The sequence below is a fragment of the Blennius ocellaris genome, assembly GCF_963422515.1.
Source record: "Blennius ocellaris genome assembly, chromosome: 7".
Taxonomy (NCBI): Eukaryota; Metazoa; Chordata; class Actinopteri; order Blenniiformes; family Blenniidae; genus Blennius; species Blennius ocellaris.
Window position 1 is genome coordinate 12,644,012 of NC_137656.1, and position 19,891 is coordinate 12,663,902.

Below are 19,891 nucleotides of genomic sequence, written 5' to 3' on the forward strand. Positions count from 1 at the left end.
CAATGCAATCAGAAATAAGCTCATGATTAAAAAAAAAAAAAGCAAACTTGCATGGCTGCATAAGCACCAAGCCTGGAGCAACATTCAGAGTAAGAGCAATTAAGTAATTTATGGTGTCTGAGTGCTTTTTTTTTTTTTAAATGATTACAGAGTGCAAACAATTCTTACCCATTCAAACATAATCATAGAAAATGAAATATTTGCATGAGTCAATTGCACACAACCTGACAACACTGCAGCTGTTACTGCAGCTGCTATGTCTCTTCTCCTCCATTTGAGGGCAGTGTTTGCTCGATAAAAATCCCTCCTGATCCCTGACAACCATATTGGGCTGTCAAACTCATTATGGCTAACATTAATATGTTTTGCAGCACCGCGCAAGTGCACTGCCACAATGTCATTATGCAGCCTAGCTTTAGTCCCACGATTGATGGCTTCAGAGAGGATACAGCTCAGAGGTTGATGGGGTCCCTCTGTTAGCCTTCAGCTTATTATTTAACTGGGTCGTTCGTTTTAGTTTGGAGGAGAGCCACACACACACACACACACACACACACACACACACACACACACACACACACACACACACACACACACACACACACACACACACACACACACACACACACACACACACACACACACACACACACACACACACACACACACACACACACACACACACACACACACACACACACACGTGTGCATATTTAACAGGCGTTCTGGCATGGAGTACAGGGGAGAATATGAAAGGGGAAAGAGAGACAGAGACAAAAATGGCACAGAGAAAATACACATAAACTTCGCTCAAAGAACCTGCATACACAAACACCAAAGCAAATACAACATAGATAAAGTAAGCCATTACACTGACAGACATCAGCAAGGTAGATCAAGCCATCAGACTTAAGGCACAAAATCATGAACTTGACAGAAAGCATCCCCAAGTAAACTTCGCCAGTATTCGAGCATGTGTGATCAAGACAGATGTTTGCAATTATCCGAAGAACTTCTTGGGGGCGAACGTTCGCACAGTTTCAATGACAACATGAATGATGTGCTCATCCTTCATCTTTCTATGTTTTTCTCAGAAGGAACTCACAACATGAACACAAATCTATCAAAAAAATGCAAATGAACCCTGCATTTGATCAATTTCCTCAACAATAACTAAAAAAAAACATGAATCATTTCGATAATGCCAACTGACTCAGTACATCTTATTATATATATACTTTTACCAGAACCTGAGTGGTGGAACTGAATAAATAGGAGTCATGATTGTAAAGAGAAAATAAAAACAAGATAGATGAGAAAGAACTAATCTGGACAAACTGACAAATCTGGCAAACGATCACGTCCATATCATGCTCATATCAGTACACATTCACTTTCATCCTAGCGATAGACAAGACTGACTCTAAACAAATGAAATCAAGTTGATCTGCACTGATAACAGATGCAGCAATGGCCACACTATGCTCTCCTTATTCCTCTACAGTCATGAAGAAGTGACTGTGTGGAAACCCATGATCACATAATGAATTGATCCAGCATATGATCCTTCATTAAACAGTGCAGGGGGCCTTTTTCCCTCTCAAACGTGCTGTTAACTTACTATTAGGCTGTGACGATGTATAACACTGTACCTTTGCCTCTGAAACTGTTTCCTGCTTAACCACTCTGCGCACCCTCTGGGTTCCAGTGCCGACTGCTGAAAGAGCAACAGCCCAAAAACACTTTCCCTGGTTCATGCTGCTGAACTGCAAATTGACCGGCCTTTGATTGGTTTGTTGAACACTGCCCGTGATTATTTCATGTCTTGACCGAACAAGAGCTGTCAGAGGAAACAAAGATACATACAGAAAAGCCATGTGACAATTGTTACATGTACAGTTTGTCTGATTACTGGTTTGGAAATTATAACGCGTTAGGTCACTCGTTACTGAAAAAAGTGGTCATATGAGAGTAACACGTTACTGATTAACATGTTATCGGCATCACTTTTACTAAAGCATCTCTTTAGGTTTCAAGGCTTAACATTAGGCCTTTTTTCTCCTGAACGTTCTTCTTTGAAAGGTTAGCTTTGTCCGGATGGATATTCGATAATATTGTCGCCTCAACTGATAGATTGATAATGTAGTTGATTTTCTGATGGAGACCAGAATTTAACATATCTCACCATTATGATCTTGATTTCCACACAGTTGGACGATCACTTCATCCATCAACTATCAATATATATTCTCTTGAAACATTTTCACTGATTGCAAAGGGTCATCAAATTGAGTTTTGAGACAATTCATAGGAGCTTTCAAGCTTTTTCTGGCTGAAAAATAGTATTTTCCCACTCTCCTGCAGGCCTCATATTTGCTCAGTGTCTTCTAGACGGTGGAGTCATTATCAAAAATTAAGACATCTACCAAATTCATCACATTGGACGGTTTCCTCAGATCTTTTGTGAAATTGCATGGCACACATCACTGCTCTCGGGGAAGTTGGCCATTTGTGGGCAGGTTACAGGCCTTCTTCAGTCTCAGTGTCTCACTATATGACCTGTAAAGTACTCCTCCATTAAAATGAGATTTGTGAACCTTTCCACACTGCTAGATTTCAATCACATCGATTCTTATCTACTTTAGAATTTCTCTTGTTTTTGGCTCTGTGCTTCTGGGAGGAACTTTGATTGAAAATTGGATTTAAGTGATATTTTGATTTATCAGAAAGGAGGCCGAAGTGTGTCCATCAAACTGCAACCAGATATCAAAGCAGCTTGTTACATGTTTGCAACTTCAGTAGCTTGGTGGTTGTTTACCCAGGGGCAATTACTTCTGTAATATTTATTACAGTTTCCTTTGATTCATTTTTCATTTTAAAGATCTGACATATATTTGGTTTTTCATGACAAATTTTTCAAAGCTGAAAAAAAGTCATAGTTTAATACAACAGAATTTTTATATTTTTATCCACAGCTGTTACGGCTCCATAATCTGCATACAGCTTTAACATTTAGCCACTAATTTAACCTTGTTATTTGGTTATGAATTCATATTCAGTGATTCAGCAGTGATTGTCGCTGTTGAACCTGCTACAACAAGGCCTATTAATCATTCGTATTAGAGTTATTATTTTTCAAGCATGTTAATGTGATATCTGTTTCTGTGGAAAAAAAAGGTCATACACTTGTATCTGAGTTATTGTTGGAGCTATGTGTTGTGTATCAAACAAAAATAGATTTCATTTGTTTTGACCTTGAGCATCGAGCAAACTTGCACTTACTCGCTTCCCAGAGTTGTTCTGTCACCTCAAAAATATTAAGATGTTTCTGGTGTTGAGGCTGATTAATGACTCCAAATGTTTGATAGTTTGTCTCTCTGACCAGGGTGCCTTTGCCTATTATTTGCTGGGATATGGTCCACAACTTGGTGATCTTGAACTGGATGGGATAGATATCTTGAAACACGGTTTGTCCAGATTCAGTACACCCTTGTGTTCAAAACGATGCTGTTATGATTCACACTAGCATCTACTTTATCCCACTGTAACAAGAAGAAAAAATATCAAGTAAATATCATGATTTCTAAAAGTCTCAACTGACTATACCAGCGACACAACAACAACCTTCAGGTAACCAGAAACATCCAAACAGCACATTTACAGATTCGTTGTCATTAATGAAAGCATCAGCAAATTATATCAATGTTTGTGAAAGCAACAAAAAAAAAAAAAACGTTCTATCCACCCCTCAAAAAGCATTGGGGCTTTCATACTGTACTGACCTTTTTATCTGCCACTCTAACAACAGATGCTTCACACACAGCCACACACAAACAAGGCTGAACTCTGACAGACGGCTTCAGAGGAAGACAGATTACACACAGTCTAATGAGATAGAATAAGAGCAATCCCACCTATCAAAAAAAGGACAGGCAATGTTTTTGTGAAAATATTTCTGGAATTTAACCATCTTCTAAAGATTTCTTGCCATAGCCCTTGTCTTCTCATGTCTATCAAACAGCGAGACATGCTTTGTGTTTGAAGTTGCTGTCTGTTATCGCCACTCGTGAGTTGACTGTTCTTGTTTGTCACAAAAGCAATGTCACACAGATTTCGTGTGGCACTTTCCAAGTGGTAATAGGCAGTGGCATTTACTTTCACATTTGTGAACACATGCACCGCAGCTGTCTTTGTGACAAAATACTGCAAAAGGTTTATACTTTTGACATTTCAAAGAAAATAACATTATTAGGAGAGGAAAGGGTAATTAACATTTCTTTCTTTGAGGAGAGAAACCGCACTGTTACCTCCTTATAAATGCTGGTGTGATTTAAAAAATGATGCTGTTGTGTGTTGAAGCCACTGGTTGTGTTCATTTTCTGATATGATGATAAAAATCTATGCAGAGACTCAATCAGCTTCAACCTTTCCCTATCAAAAGGACGCCAAATGCAACAGAAAACAGTAAAATGCCTCCCCACTCAGCTTGATCAAAGATTGAATAGATCAAAACAAAAACAGAAATTGCAAGAGAAGGCGTCTGGAAATTTCAGAGGAATTAGGTTGGGACTATGTGACTAAGCTGCATGTCTCCCATGGGTCTCTGAGTGAGGATAGAACAAAACAGTTTTGCGATTCAGGACAGAGTGTCTACTCCGGCCCCTCAATTATGACCCTGTCTGCCCGTGGAGCTCATCATCCATCATTCTGCACTAATTGGTCTATCAGACTTGTGCAAAGGCTGCTTCCCCGATAGGGCCTTGAATCAAACTGTAATACTGACATGCACTCAAACATATATACTGGCTACTTTTTCACTGAGCTTACATTTATCTCAATGAAGTTTAATCTGCTTTCATCCTGCCCAAGGATAGGCAGACAAAAAGATTTGACTCGGCAGTCTTTGAATACTTGAGAGGAGAGATATTATGACGGTGTTGAAAATATTATCTGGCGCTTGCTGCCATGTCTTTTTTCATGTCATCAGATTAGCCAGTCCAGATGGAGCAAACTGAATATGAAGAAAAGGAAGTTTGCATGCCTTTCCGCAGGGCTCTTTTAAATGTGTCACCAATTCAACTTGTTAGTACATAAATGGGATATGAGTTTGTATATCTCTTGTTCACGCAATATGTCAGGTCCTGGTCATGTCACTTACAAATCATGTAAATATTATTTGTTGTTTGCTTGGAGGAACTTCTTTTGCTCCCATTGTGATACTTGAGAATTCTGTCATAACGAAGGAATACTTAGCATTGTGATTATGGAAAGTGAACAAAGCAATGTTCATTATTAAGCAGACAGTAGAAGTTACCACTGCTTTCCATGTATCTCCATGCCATGGCTGTCAGGCAGGATGAAAGGCCACTGTGAGCTGGCTGACAAAAACATGGGTTGAGTCAAAGGATTCCTGCAGTACACACCGTCTGTCTACCTCCCTAATTTGGTTGTCACAGTCTCAACTGACAAACACATCTTTTCTTAAAAAAAACAAAAAAAACCCAAACAAAACAAAAACAACCCCCCCCCCCCCCACCACCACCAACAACAACACAAAACAAACAAAAAAAAATCATAACTTTGAGGGAGACACGCGTGAGAAAAAACACACTATCACGGAACAGAAACGTGAGCACATCCATGAGCTGTAAAGGCCTTTAGAATCTCAAACTCACAAATACTGTGCTGATGTACTGAGAGCTACAAGTAGCTAATTAAAAAGTGTCCACATGGATATGTCAAGGCTTTGTCTCCTGATGACACATTCACTTCAGGTTGAGTTTGACAAAGCTGAAGCACAGGAGAAGGAATGTGACAGCCACCTTACTTTCAGAGCCTCTCCCCTGCACGACCATGCAAAACTTTTCCCCCCTCTTCGTCTTAATATGTACAAAGTTAAGAAGTGTGAAGAAGCTACATGTGTTTCTTAGTTTTAGCCCTCCTTCTTTCAAGGCGTGTTTTTTTTTTCCTGAAGGATTTATCACTCAGTACATTGCTGCCTGAGGTATCAGGAAATAGATCACTTTAATCACTGAGAATAGCATCGACCATACATCACTTCGGTGCCGGTATTAGCGTCATGTCTTGCAGTATATAATGGCAGGGTTGCTATATTAATGTCAACTACATGTTGGCATCTAATTAAATGCATCATTGTCAAGTAAAATATACGATGGGCTAGGTGTGATGGTTTTCAATGTCAATGTCAGCTGCACGCATGATGAGAGTTTAGTGTGTGCGGGAGGTAAAATGTAATTATGGAAAGAAAGTGACGTGTGCGTTCCACTGTTTTTTGCAGAAAGGCAGCCTCGTGCGTGCCTGAGTATCCAATCGATACACATGCATTCATGTGTGCATCTTTCCGTGTCTCAGCGAGGGTGTATGAAACAGCCGGTGTGCTATAAGTGTGCATTAACACCATGTGTGTAATGAGTTATCACCTTGCTTTAAGATCGTTGACTTTGACTAGAGAGATCTATAATGACTTTAACACTCCCACTGGCTGTCAATGCAAATGAGCAAGGGTTTCCCATGTGATGAGGGGCAACAGTTCCGCATCAGTGTGTGGTGTGTGTGTGTGTGTGTGTGTGTGTGTGTGTGTGTGTGTGTGTGTGTGTGTGTGTGTGTGTGTGTGTGTGTGTGTGTGTGTGTGCCTCTGTGCTCATGCCTCCCCGTTTTCTCCGCAGTGGCCGTTTCACTGTGGAATAGAGGTTGTCATGGCAACTCAATGGCAGCAGCCTTGATGGTAGGATGATCACATATTATTAAACAAGAAAAAAAAAGGGGAAAAAAACCCAGCAGCAATTCAGATAAGGGACAGAGGAGCAGTAGTAGAGTAGATTAATTACATATGGTGTAAAAGATAAATGTTTACCATAATGCTTTGAGAAAAGCAAACATTTCCAATGCAAACAAATTGTAGCAACATCAAATATGAAAAAAAAAAGAGGAAGATTAAGGATGAAAGTTGCAGTTATAGCTGAAAATATGCAGAGTGGCTACAGATTTAATAGATAGAAGAAAATGTCCATTTTGAAACAGAAATAAATATATGTACGGTATATTTTATCAACTCGATTTGTTTCTGTAAAGCCATAATGATGGTTTTGTATGTTGACATGAGAATGAATCTCAAAACTCCTATCATCCTTTTGATGGTAAATTAACCTTATTTCCATATTTGTTCCATTTGAGCAACGTGTTTACATGCATCATATAAACAAAAAAATGGCAATGGCCTTTCGGCTCAACTGAAGCACTGCCACCCCGAAAACAAAAATACATGCTTCCCATATGGCACACAAAAAAAAACAAAGTCTCCCTGACATTGCACCAACACTTTCATGTTTATTAAAGGATTTTCTTATCCTTTGTATTATTATTCAGCTGTCCTGATAGAGCCCTGCAAGCAACTTAACATCTGTTAACATATTATCAGTACTCTCCTCTTTGACTAACAATGCCGTGCTTCTGTTTTTTGCTTGCACAGAAGAAAGGCACACCATACTACTACTACAAAGATGAGCATTGACAGACTTTGGTTCACTTTCTAAATATACAATGAAACATGTCAATCCGACGACGTAGCCACAACAGATTGATGAGGCATCTCTTTTATGCCACATTTTCTTCAGTAAACATCTCAACAAATCTGACCTCCAGTGTCTCTGGCTGTTTCTCGAAAAACAATGCTTCAATATTTGTCCTACTACAAAAATCCACAACAGTTGTGAGATTTTGAAACAAGACTTCTACTTTTGCTGAGAGCACCCTTTCTGTAATGTTGTCAGAAAATAAAAAAGGGAACTGGAGCCTTTCACTGGCAAAAACCCTCACCCAAAAAAACAAGCACTTTAGGTGGACATACACTGATGGGGTGCAATTGTCAAGGATCACATTGCTGCCTGTTTCATAGCTACCGGCTGACACGCTCAATACTTGACCATTTTCAAAAATTGTTGCCCCCATTAGTCCCTTAGACCCAAAACGATGGTGAAATAGGATCCCGGTAGAAAAATACTGGAGCATTTTCCAAAGTGGGGAGATGGTTTGCTGTTAGATAACCTTAGTTGGGTGTGAAGAATATATTGACTTGAGGTAGAGAGAGAGAGAGAGAGAGAGAGAGAGAGAGAGAGAGAGAGAGAGAGAGAGGGAGAGGGAGAGAGAGAGAGAGAGAGAGAGAGAGAGAGAGAGAGAGAGAGAGAGAGAGAGAGAGAGAGAGAGAGAGAGAGAGAGAGAGAGAGAGAAAAATAAGGCTCAGTACTTGTTTAAAGGTGATTTTGGAAGTAGAAATGCAACCAGCTGCACCAGCATTGAATGCACCTCTCACTTCCAAGGACATATGTATGCCATGACTTTTGCTCTACAGAAGTCATCTGGGCTGGACTATAAAATCAACATTTCCAGAGCGAGGCAGATTTTAGCAAGTACAGGTTAGGTAGTTAAGCTGTAAGTTAGTTTGTTTATCAGAAAGGCATCAAAATGCAAGAGGCTGCCATGGCCATGCCTTTTGACTTATGCAATAGATTTTACTAACATCCCACCATCTTAAAAAAGTTGTTCTTTGAATCTGTTGAGATTTGGTGTGATGATATATTGTAAGCGCATCACAAATAGTGTGTCATATAAAAAAAAACAGTGACGAGGTTCAGACATGCCTGTTGATGATATGGTCAATATCGTCCACCAGCTAATAATAGCCCTGGTTCATTAAGCATGCTTTCTCCTTGATCATGAATGATTACAATTCAATACAGTATAATTCATTGCCAGGCCCTTATAATGCAGAGTGCTTTGATAACTTTTAATCACCCAAATTTTGTAGATGTAGGTGAAACATCCTGCGGGGGCTATTACACACATCTTTATAGGAGGTGCGATAAAGTCGTTGTCCCAGACGGGCGCAGATTGTTTGTCGTTGAGCTGATAGTGATGCATGTGCCATCTTGGTGCTTTTCTGAGTATTTCTAAGCTGTCAAAAAGTCCTTCCCATGTCACGTGTTGCAGATGCCTATGAAATTTCTTGAATGTAGGTGAATGTAAGGGGCGCTATGGAGCCGTTTTGCCAGAAACATGTACAAACCCAATGAAAAATAAAACAAAATTGCCAGTTGTGATGTGTCTGAAAATTTTCATGCACTTTTGAGAATCTTTAGGTCCTCAGAAATGTGTTTGTTCCATGTGTAAAACAATCATTTCAATAGGGTTGTATGCACTTTAAGTGCTCAGGCCCTAATAAATGGGAACATCTGGTGAACAGTAATACATTCAGCACGAGGCTGATGGTTTTGCTGTGTTTGATTTTGTCAAAACGAATTCATGGGAAAACATTTTATCTAAAAAGGGGGCTTTTTAGAATCCATTTAACAATTTAACATCCATTTGTATCTGTTTTAATGAGCTGCTCGTAATGATATAAACAATACCCTTATTGGAGTGAAAATGGACTGTTCAGAGATGTCACACTGTGTTGCTGCACCACTGCTGGGATGTGGGGAATGTCTTTCTAACTCAAATGGATGGTCGTGCCGTTCCAAACAGAGTACACGCGACAAAGTGAGTTTTGAAAGGCTGTTATCTCAGCACCTAGAAAACTGATTGTTGAGTCACTGGTATTGATCAATTGTGCTTTCAAACCTCTCTAGATATATTAGGGCTATTTTCTGCTATGAGACGATAAAAATCTCACTTACTGCCCTTTAAATGTGCTATAACTCCATATATTGTGTTGATTCTGCAGTCTTCTCCATTCCCATCCATACGGTGCTCATAAATACAGGTTATATCCCAAGCCCCAAGTTTCCACCAGTAGCAGGTTTTACTGCAGCTGCCGAAAGTTAAGATGCAGAGCAGTATGCCTTGGATGATCACATATAACCCCAAACATTTATAGAGACAGGGTTAGACGTGACCAGCTCTGTAAGCGGTGTCAAGTCACAGCACGTCATCTCCAAGCATACTACCATTTGAAGAACAGCAAAATACATCTACAACAGTTAAATATGAATATACTTCCCCTGTCACCTCTGGAGCCAACACAGTTTTAGGAAGTAGGCAGTGAGAAGCAGACGTTGTGCTAAAGTGAGAGGCGGGATGGGAATGTGCAGACAAAGAGAGAGGCGATGCGAGCAATCTAGAGAATAAGAAAGGATGGAGCTTTGAGTGAAAAAATGAGAGAGAGACGCACAAAAACTCCAGGGAGTGGGGTCACGCTGAATGGATGGTTGACAACCAAATTATACAATGGAAGGAGGAAGAGCACAGGTGAGAAAGAAGAGGAACAAAAACAGGCAAAGGGGAACTTGGGAAAGTGAAGGGAAGAGGAGAGACAACGTATATGACGAGTGGACAGGGGAAGAATGTCAAATAAAATGAGCAGTGAAGGAGTAGAAAAAGGGTGAGAGAGACAGAGGTGTTATGCTAAAATGAGTCTGCTGCACTGAGACGACCGCTGACTGTCAGCTCCTTAAATGAGAACAACACTGGCTTGACAGCTCACTTACGAGCTTAACGCAAAGCTGGCAACATCAGCAAACTCGAGCTCCCGTACTCCTGTTCACACTTCACACAGGAAAACGTGATGGAGAAAAAAAGCTCATACAATTTGTTGTTTTCAAGAAAGTCTTCAAAAGCACATTTACTGTAGCCCGAGTTAAACTATAGAATAGTTGCATCGCGAGTAAAGACAATTCATTTATCTTTCAACACATGTATCAGGTTCAGTCTGTACATTTTTTAAGGATTGACACTTCCTGCCAAATACAATGCAATTTACAAAACAAAGAGATCCGGTGTTATAAACTTGTAATGACACTGCTGCATTTTTCTATACTGTGCAGAACTGTTTTGCATTCATGCACAATTAAAAATAAATAAATAAATAAAATAAACCTTTTGCAGTTTTAGTCAACGTCGCCTTCCCAACGTTACTTTTTTATTCTGTGCTAATTTCTCTCAAAATGGCAAACGTACAGGTAAAATAGAATAGGTTTTAGTGAAAGCAAATGAGTCTGTTCACATTGAAACTATTTACTCTATTGCTATTTTCCCCTCTGAAATATTTGTATTTATTATAATTCAGTCACGGTCAGGATACCGAGAGGTGGACACTTCTTATTGTCATGTGCAGTGAAAGGCAGTTGGCAAGGAACATTGTGAGATGTGACATACAGTACATTTTTTTTGTTAAACTATTGAACTGATCTTTAATTAACTTTATACATTTGTCTTGTCAAAGTGCAAGATACAAGTTATTTTTAAAAATACCCACTTGTGGAACATCAAATTAAAAAGAAAAAAAGTCTGTGAAAGCTCATTTGGCTTATGAGTGTGGGATTCAGATATCAGGCGGGTTCACCTTCACCTTGGAACCATAGTTTATGCATCCATATCAGGAAACAAGCCACTGAAGTATGCTTGGATGCTAAACGGCTACAGGCTAAAGCTCTGCTGAATCTGATTTTTATTTTGACCCGCCTGTAACGGTGCCAAGGAATCAATAAGCCATCAGATTACAATCAGTGCAACACATTATGTTTTACTATGTGGAAATTGCCTCAAGAAATAAGCCGCGCTGGTAAAAATACAGCAGAAGAGGCAAAAGAGCAACAATAAAGTCACCTGCGATGTGCCCCTTTAGTTTGTTTTTCTAAAATCTACTTATTGCTTAAACAAGCGGCGCAGTGTTAGTGAGGAACAGAGAGAGAGACTCAGCACCATCGACCCAGTCAGTGAAGTGCACCTGCACCAGATTATTCTCTCCTTGTGATTTCGTTTGAGAAAGGCTGCGAGAAGCTGAGAGTGAAGCACCCTGACCCACTGCTGCACATCAATACCCCAAAGTCTGGGTAAGTCTGTTTATTCAACCACAGACAACTGAAGTCATCTCACACAGATGAAATATTGCTCCTGTGCTGGTGACGCATACTTTGCTTTGGAGTGTGAGTTCTTTTGGCAACAGATAGGCTATGTTAAAAAAAAAAAAAAAAAAAAGACGTCACAAAAGTCTCACCAGTGACTGTCTTCATAATAGGATGAGTATTTTATCTGCTCTCATTTTCATGGCTGAGATAACATACTGGTCTATTGCACAGTGTGTACAACCAGGTTGGCTACTGAGAAAAGATACTGAAATTCTAAAGCTGGATTAAAGCATATCAAACCAAAACAGCCATGTTTCAGCCATCCCAGATAAATCTGACAGATCAAAGAACAAAGTGATGAGCTATTCCATTCATCCAGATAATGTCAGACATGTTGATTTTTTTTCACTATGAGATCTGTCTTACATGACATGGCATGAATGACGGATTTGAGAACCGTGTTGGGCCACAATCAACAGGGATGATTAAAGCTTAAATATTATGAGGGGAGCTTTTTGAATTTCAACACAGAATTTGACGATTATATTCGACTCAATTGCATTTCACAAAAGTTGAGACGTTCTCTGGTTTCCTGAGCATTTCCTCATCACATGCACTTCTACTCACAGTGCTGCGGTACTGCCACTTAATGCAATTTTCAGTTGGATGTTCTGTGAAGCAGCAGTTACTTGGAAAAAAAGACAGATGGTCACTTTTCATTGGTATCTGCTGTTCGACGGACGAACCATTTGTGAATTCAATCCTCGAGCTCTGGCCGTCACGATTTCATCCCAGGATTTTATCTTTCTTCTCTTCATCATAGGAACAGTTTTGTCGCTTTTTGCCACCACCTCTCAATTTTTTCCACTCTAAACTCTCATTCTGTTGCTCTGTTTGTATTTTCAGCTGGATATTTTATAATTTTCTGTTTAAATCCTGCTGCGTAGCTTTTTCTTTTTGGTTACAGTTTGCTTGCTTGGATTTTTTGGTGGTATTGAAACAGCATTCTGTCATTGAACAGTTTCATTTAGTGGTCTTAGAGAGTATGTATTTGTAGAATTTGATACATAAGCCTAAAAAACCCCCCAAAAACAACAACTCTGGCTTATAGAGAGGAAAATACTATATCTTTTTTTATTTTGTTTTATTTATTGGAGAATTTGACACATGAAAAGCTCATGTTCCATGCTCCAAACAGCAGGAGGAAACAAAAATTCTGGTTTAAGGAAAAATTCTTGCTTCACATAACTTATTTCATTCTGACTTTATTCAGCTCAAAGAAATCCTAATAAAAATTGACCGCTATATGTACTGTTGTCCTGCTGAGTCTTTGAAAGGAGGGAGACACACAGTGAATGGGTCACCACGGGAAAGAAACACACCAAAAACATGTAAAATGGTAAATCTCAACACGATCCCACTGCAAAGCACCAGGGCGAATCACAAAGACATCATGACGCCTCACTACACTGGAAGTGTGGGAAACCTACCGCCCGAAGCAGTTGGGCGGTAGGTTATTTGCCAACGGGTCTGTGGTCCCTCAGGCAAAGTTTGCAAAGCTTAATTATTCCAATTAGCGCTCCGAGGGTTCAATGTCTTACACTTTGTCGACAAAAAATTTCAATTAAGCATCATTAAGCCAGAGCGTGTGGATGAAGTGGAACAAATGATCAAACTGAACTATAATAAAGAGCACTACAGAAGTAAAACAGCTATTAACCATCATTAACACACCGAGACAGCAAGACAGCGATCGAGAGAGAGGGCAATACATCTCATCGTTATTGTGATTAATAAAAATGGAATGAACTTACAAAAAGTGTGTGGGCTGCATGTGACAGAGATAGACTGGGAGAGGAGTGACAGCCTTTAGAGCGAGTGAGCTTAGATAAATGCAGAAAGAGGAAGATTTGATTGGCACGTGACATCAAATCAATGTGTTTGTCATCCTTGAAAAAGGTGACTGCTAAATCACACATGTACAAACACGCACAATCCTTTCCTGCTCAAAAATTCAATTTTCATGGACTGGAAACAGAGTTTCAGAGCCTCCAGCTTGACTTGTGTGATTGTGTGGAAGAGGAAAGACTGTGAATCTAATAACCTGCATTTTAGCTTTTGGCTTCTTTGGTGGGAGCTGTATTTTGATTATGTTTGTAGCTGAGGGTATAATGACGCCACAAATAATCTTAAAAGTGAAAAACTGAAAGCACATTTCTCAAAATAAAATAATCAGTGTCATTTTATATCTGAAATCGAGGAAGTCATTTTAGGCCATTTTAAGCACTTTAGTAATTGAAAGCACAGTAATTGCATCGATCTGTACTGTTTGTATGTTCACTCTGAGCTTATTCTCCTGCTCTTTTTTCCTTTCCCGTGGGATGAAAATGAAAATCTGGATGTGTAGTTATATCTTGAAATAGACGTGGTTCACACAATAAATTAATCAATAGAAAAGAGCAAGAGACGGAGAGAAAGGAAGAAAAAAAAGACCCTGACAAAAATGTCAATACTCAAGTCGATATGGCCCTCGCTAAGCCCCAAAAAGCAAAACAGCAAGTAAAACTAAAAGTCAGGTTTTTTCACGAAGGATTTAAAGATCCAGCGTGGAGCATTTATCGAAATATATTTAGCAGAAACGTTTTATAGTGATGAAAAACTTTCTTTGCATGAAAGTCAAAGTGGAACTGATCATTTAATCATGTTATAATAAAATGAGAGGGCAGGCTTAAGAGAGGTTTTTTATTACATAGAGTATTTATCTGGTTCAAGTGTACAACTCTCCATATTACTTGAGCCTATGCAAAGCATAGGGAAATATTTGCAATTAAACAAATGTTGTTTAAAAAAAAAAAAAACAGCAGCTATTGTCTAAGTTTCAGTTAAAAAAAACTTTTGTTTCACCTGGAGCTAAACCAGATTTCCAGATCATGACAGGAAGTCAAACGATGGCAGACAAACTCACTCTCACCAACATACTAATTCCCCTGGACTGCTTTTGATTCTCAGAAGTGTCTTATTATGGTTTTCATTGAAAATTTACAACCATATCCACAAACAAACTGGGTGTAGAACCTGGGATATTAAGCTTTGTTCTGTTTAGTCAGTGCTAGTTCATTATTAATGGCCAGATCAGAAAAAAACATAGGCCCACCCTTCCACTGATCAAATCATTGCATGTTTATTTCATGATTAAAATCATTGTATGGTTGTTAACTGCTAAGAGAGTTTAAGGCAAAAATAAACCCTCATTTGTTTGAGCAATCATAGAAAATTGTAGAATAACAACACTGAGTTCAAACTCATTGTGTTGGAATAGTTTGTTCAGGAACTTTAGCATTTTGAATTAAATTATTTACTTTCAGCATCGTGAAAAATTGATTGATAATTATCGTTATCAATCAATGAGAACTTATCATTCAGGCTCAAGTTGGCATACTGTCCAGGTTTTGATTTGGGTTCTGTGGATTGTTCCTTCTCTACCTTTCTCTCTGCTGTTTGTGAACAAAAGTAAACTGCACTGAGTCGTGGCAGATGACTCACGAGCGAATTTCACCTATTAGAGCTTGAATGGATTCTTTTTCAACGTTCAGGGGAAATCTGAACCTTTATTAGCTGAATACAAGGACAATTAGAGACTGTCTTGTCTCTGAATTCATTTTATTGACATCCTGTAACAAGCCAAGAAATTGTCCCCAATAGTTACACCCTCAACATCTTTTCTTTAAAATGCCTGAGACAGCTGTAACGGAGAGCCAACAGCTCCGGACAAGGTAGTATACTCTGAGACTTCTCCTGCAGACTCTCTTTACAAGCCCACTGTTGGGGCTAAAATGTAAGATTTACATGGGCAAAGGCAGCTTTAAAAGCCAGTTATATGTGCCCTTCACTGGTGCAATTTAGTTTATCTTCGTCATATACATTCCCAAAGAAAACCCCCATTACACGATTCATTAAATGTCAATCCAAGGTTTGCACTAGCCAAACTTTCAGAAGTCAATTTATCAAGAGTTTTTTAACTATTGCTGACAATTTTACTGTCATCGGTGGTGCTGATATAATAATGTGCCAGAACTCTGAAAGCATCACAAACAAACTGTTTATGAAGCGTTTACAGTTTACAATGTAGTGACTGGGACTCGCAGCACTTTAATATCATTAAAACTAGTCGTCGAGGACCACTTCCATATTTGTGACACATGATTGCTATTGGATTTCAATAAACTACATTTTCGGGGGAGGAAATGAAATAGAAACATAGTTTCTTTTCGCTGTGAACATTTATTGCATACATGGATTGTTGATCTGAAGGCTGTAAAAGAGGCAGGAAAGGTAAATTATTAAAAAGGGAACAAAAACAATAAAGTTACCATCAATATTTTTCTATCTTAAGCTCCTTGCAAAGTATTTTGTCTTATGTATTGCAATGTCAAGATTAATGCATTCAGGGAAAAACATATCTGTGTAAATGTCAAGACTCCCTTAACTTTGACACAGCCCTTTGTGATATACAGTATTTTCCACATCCTGGAAATCTGTGTTTCTATTTTCGGTCAAACTACTATAGCCTTTACATACTGTATTAGTACATCTGCTTCCCTCTCAGATAAGACATGCATTGCATGCAAACCACATTGGGGTCTTAGAAAGCTGTAATCCCCACTTTTATACAAATTATGTCGAGAAATTACATGCCACACTCGAACAGGCTAATGTGATTTCTACAGAGGGACGCCAGCCTCTGGTGCACGCTGTGGTGCAGCAATCTAACCCATGGCCTCTGCGGTGTGATTTATCTAAGTTTGTGGCAGTGATTTGTCGCTGTTGTACACATCACATGGCCCCTCAAGCATGCCACACAACTCGCACTGTCATGGTCCCAACAGAAATACAGCAGACCGTGGCTCTATTTCAGTAGCGTTCAGCCTAACACGCCCCCTCAGGCCACCAGTGAAATCTTGCCTGCAGCCAGGTAATAAAACAACAATATAAATAAATCGTGGTGACAAATTTATCTGGCAAGACATGGCACTCCTTGCTCACAACACATGCAACTAAACTGAGAGGTAGAGTTTAATGAAACCATTACAGCATGGCAATGATATCATCACCAAATTCAATTGCTTTGAACTGTTTGTTCCCACTGACTTTTATCATCTACTCACCCTGAATTTGTTGCATTCACAACGCTCTCTACCAGCGAGTTAAAGGCTGCAGCCTCCACTATATCATATGAAAGGAACCACCTCACCTGCTTTAAGTATCAAAATTTCAAACTTAGCCACGTTGTGAATACAACATAACAAGTCTGGTGTGCGACGCCCTCAAGACGTCCATCTGCTATGGATTACAATTTCTATTTAAAATTTTCCCACTGTGCTTGCAGACACACAAAGACTAAAATAATATATGCCTGCGAGTCAGGGCTTATCTTTTTATTTTTATTTTTTCAAATCTGGCCCCTACAGCACTTCAAAACAACTCGTCACTGGCTGTCACTTTAAATTAGTGGAATAACCCTTTCCGGCACTGCTTCCTGACTGGTAAATCTGCAGGCTGTCGCCATCAATCATCGAGCAGCAGTACCCACACACATTTGCGCGATGTTTGTTGCACAATGCGGACAAAAAAGATCCAAGATCTGTACACTCCCACAAACATAAACGCAGACGGGAAAGTGGTGCTGCTCTTGAACTCTGGCAGGGGCTCCTTCACATCGAACAAACTGGTTGAATGATGAAGTTGTTGCAGTAGCCAGTCTGTTTCTACAGACACTGCCCCACTCTCATTTCCTCATCTGGGTGTCAAAGTAAATAAGTTATTTTTCAGTTCTCCTATTACCTCAAGGGACCTGCAGAGAGCGAACGCTCCTCAAGTATGCAGAGCATACACAATGATACACACAGTAAATACCCGTGAGTAGTTAGAGCTGCTTCTGTATTGCACCATCCAATCACTCGCGACATGCTTCGTAACTGTTCACCGTTATCTTTAAAACATCTGGCATATGCACCTTCTTCACAATGCAATTTAATTTCTTTCTATTAATATAGGTTTTCACTTTTGTAAAAACGGAATTCCCGAAACTCTGACCCTGTTTGTCAAAACTAGACACTAAACTAAATTCATTTGCACATTATACAAAACGTTTTTTTCCAAAATTACCTACACCTTTCTGAAAATACTTGTCTTTTTTATGACACTATCAACATGGACACAAATGCAAATGAAAAAGCTAAGTCTTTCATTTATGAGCGAAAGATTGCATGAACACATTGTATTCAGGGTTCACTGTAAAGCCTCTTCACTGTCCTGTTGCATTGTCATACAGGGTGGACAGTAGGATTCCTCATCTGTTCTCATTGACATGCTGGTATAATACCGCAGGCAAGCAGGCAAGCAGGCAAGCAACATGCTGGGCCTTCCCAGCAGCATTTGGAGGGTCAACCCATGGTGACGAGAGTAGCCCTGATCTCATCTGGAACATTTTTTGTTTTTCTTCTCGACACTCTTTTTACTCTGTGCGTTTCCCCTCTTTCTCTTTCTCTTTCTCCTCCTCCTCCTCCTCATGCCTCTGCGCCTCTTCCTCATCTTATTCCACCTTGTTGAGCTTCTTTTCTCCTTACTAGTGATTTTCAAACAGCTGTTTCTCTCACTCTTTTGACTTCTATGTGCACTGTTTTATTACATACAGTATGCTCTTACATCTGTTTTGTGATTGCAGGTTGAGCGAGTTTCCGTGGGAGAGTTTACCAATCAATATACGCTGGAGTTCATTTTGTAATATGTCTAATGCAGAAAATGTGTTTTGTGTATAATTTTTGAAATTGTGTAAAGCCGCAATTTGCACGATCTCACACACGATTATGTAAATCAGGGGCTGAAAAATGTTCTTGTTATGTGTCAACATGTGTGTAATACATTTGGTGTAACAGTAAGGCTAATCAGCTAAAGGTAATTTAATAGGCAAACAATGCTTGCAAACTGCACTGACTAACTAAATGTGAAAACAATGACAAAGCAGACATTCAGCAGTAGTTCATCAAATGTGATGAACTACTGTGAAATGCATGTTTTCCTATTTATTTTTTAGATGTTTTAATATTATATATGAAGATGAGTGTAGATAGTGAATAAATATGGGTCTTATAATAATCCTTGTGTAACGCCTTATTATAGCATGTATCTGCTATGAACATGACAGCATACCTAACAAAAGCAGATATCCCAAACCACAGAGACCTAATCAACGCATTTCCACAGAGTTTGATACAGATGTGTGTACCTAAAATAAAGAAGCATGTTGGGTTATATTTCTTTGTCATGTCATACCATGTCAAAACATGAAATAAAAAAAAAAATACACACAAAAAAAATCAGGAAATCAAATATTATTTTCGCACGGAGTTTGAGTAGAGATGCGTGTTTGTGCTGATGGTTAGGAGGGCTTAACAGATGTTGGCTGCTTATATAATTGCTCCCATTGGCTCTAGTGGTTTTTGGCCAGCTTGAGCCTCGTATGCTCGCACGACGTGAAACTGTTTTACATGTCTCCTTTCAGTAGATAAGATGTAGACTGTACGACAAACAGCAGAGAGTGAAATCATCCCCATCTCATTTCTGTTGATACCTCAGCATGTGTCATCTGTAAAACCCAGGCTTGTGTGCCAGTTCCACAACATTTCCCCTCAGAAATTTTGGAAAGGGTCCATCTTGCATTCTGCGCTCACTGCTGCCTACAGAGTCTGATTGACTGCTTGATAATTTAACAATCACAACATTCCTGCTACAGCCTGGGACAGCTGCGAAAAAGTTAAATAGTTCTCTGCCACAGGTCTGCATAAGTAATATTAAAACTCAGTGAACTATGTAAAACAAGCAGCCCTGAATAGAGAGCAGTTCAAAATTGGATTAATTCCACTACTCCATTCATTCATTGTCCATACTCTTTTGTACAGCGATAGAGGAAAGCAGGGCATAATCTGAACAGGGCACAAGTCTATCACAGGGCAAACACAGAAAGACACACC

At 39.3% G+C, this 19,891-nt stretch overlaps 1 protein-coding gene across 1 annotated transcript in view; it reads right to left on the minus strand.

The window, feature by feature from the left end:
* The window catches only part of grid2 (glutamate receptor, ionotropic, delta 2), a gene marked incomplete at both ends in the record, with an annotated part of 484,572 nt that overhangs the window by 11,584 nt on the left and 453,097 nt on the right, over positions 1-19,891 (minus strand). The gene's annotated exons all lie outside the window — the stretch shown is intronic.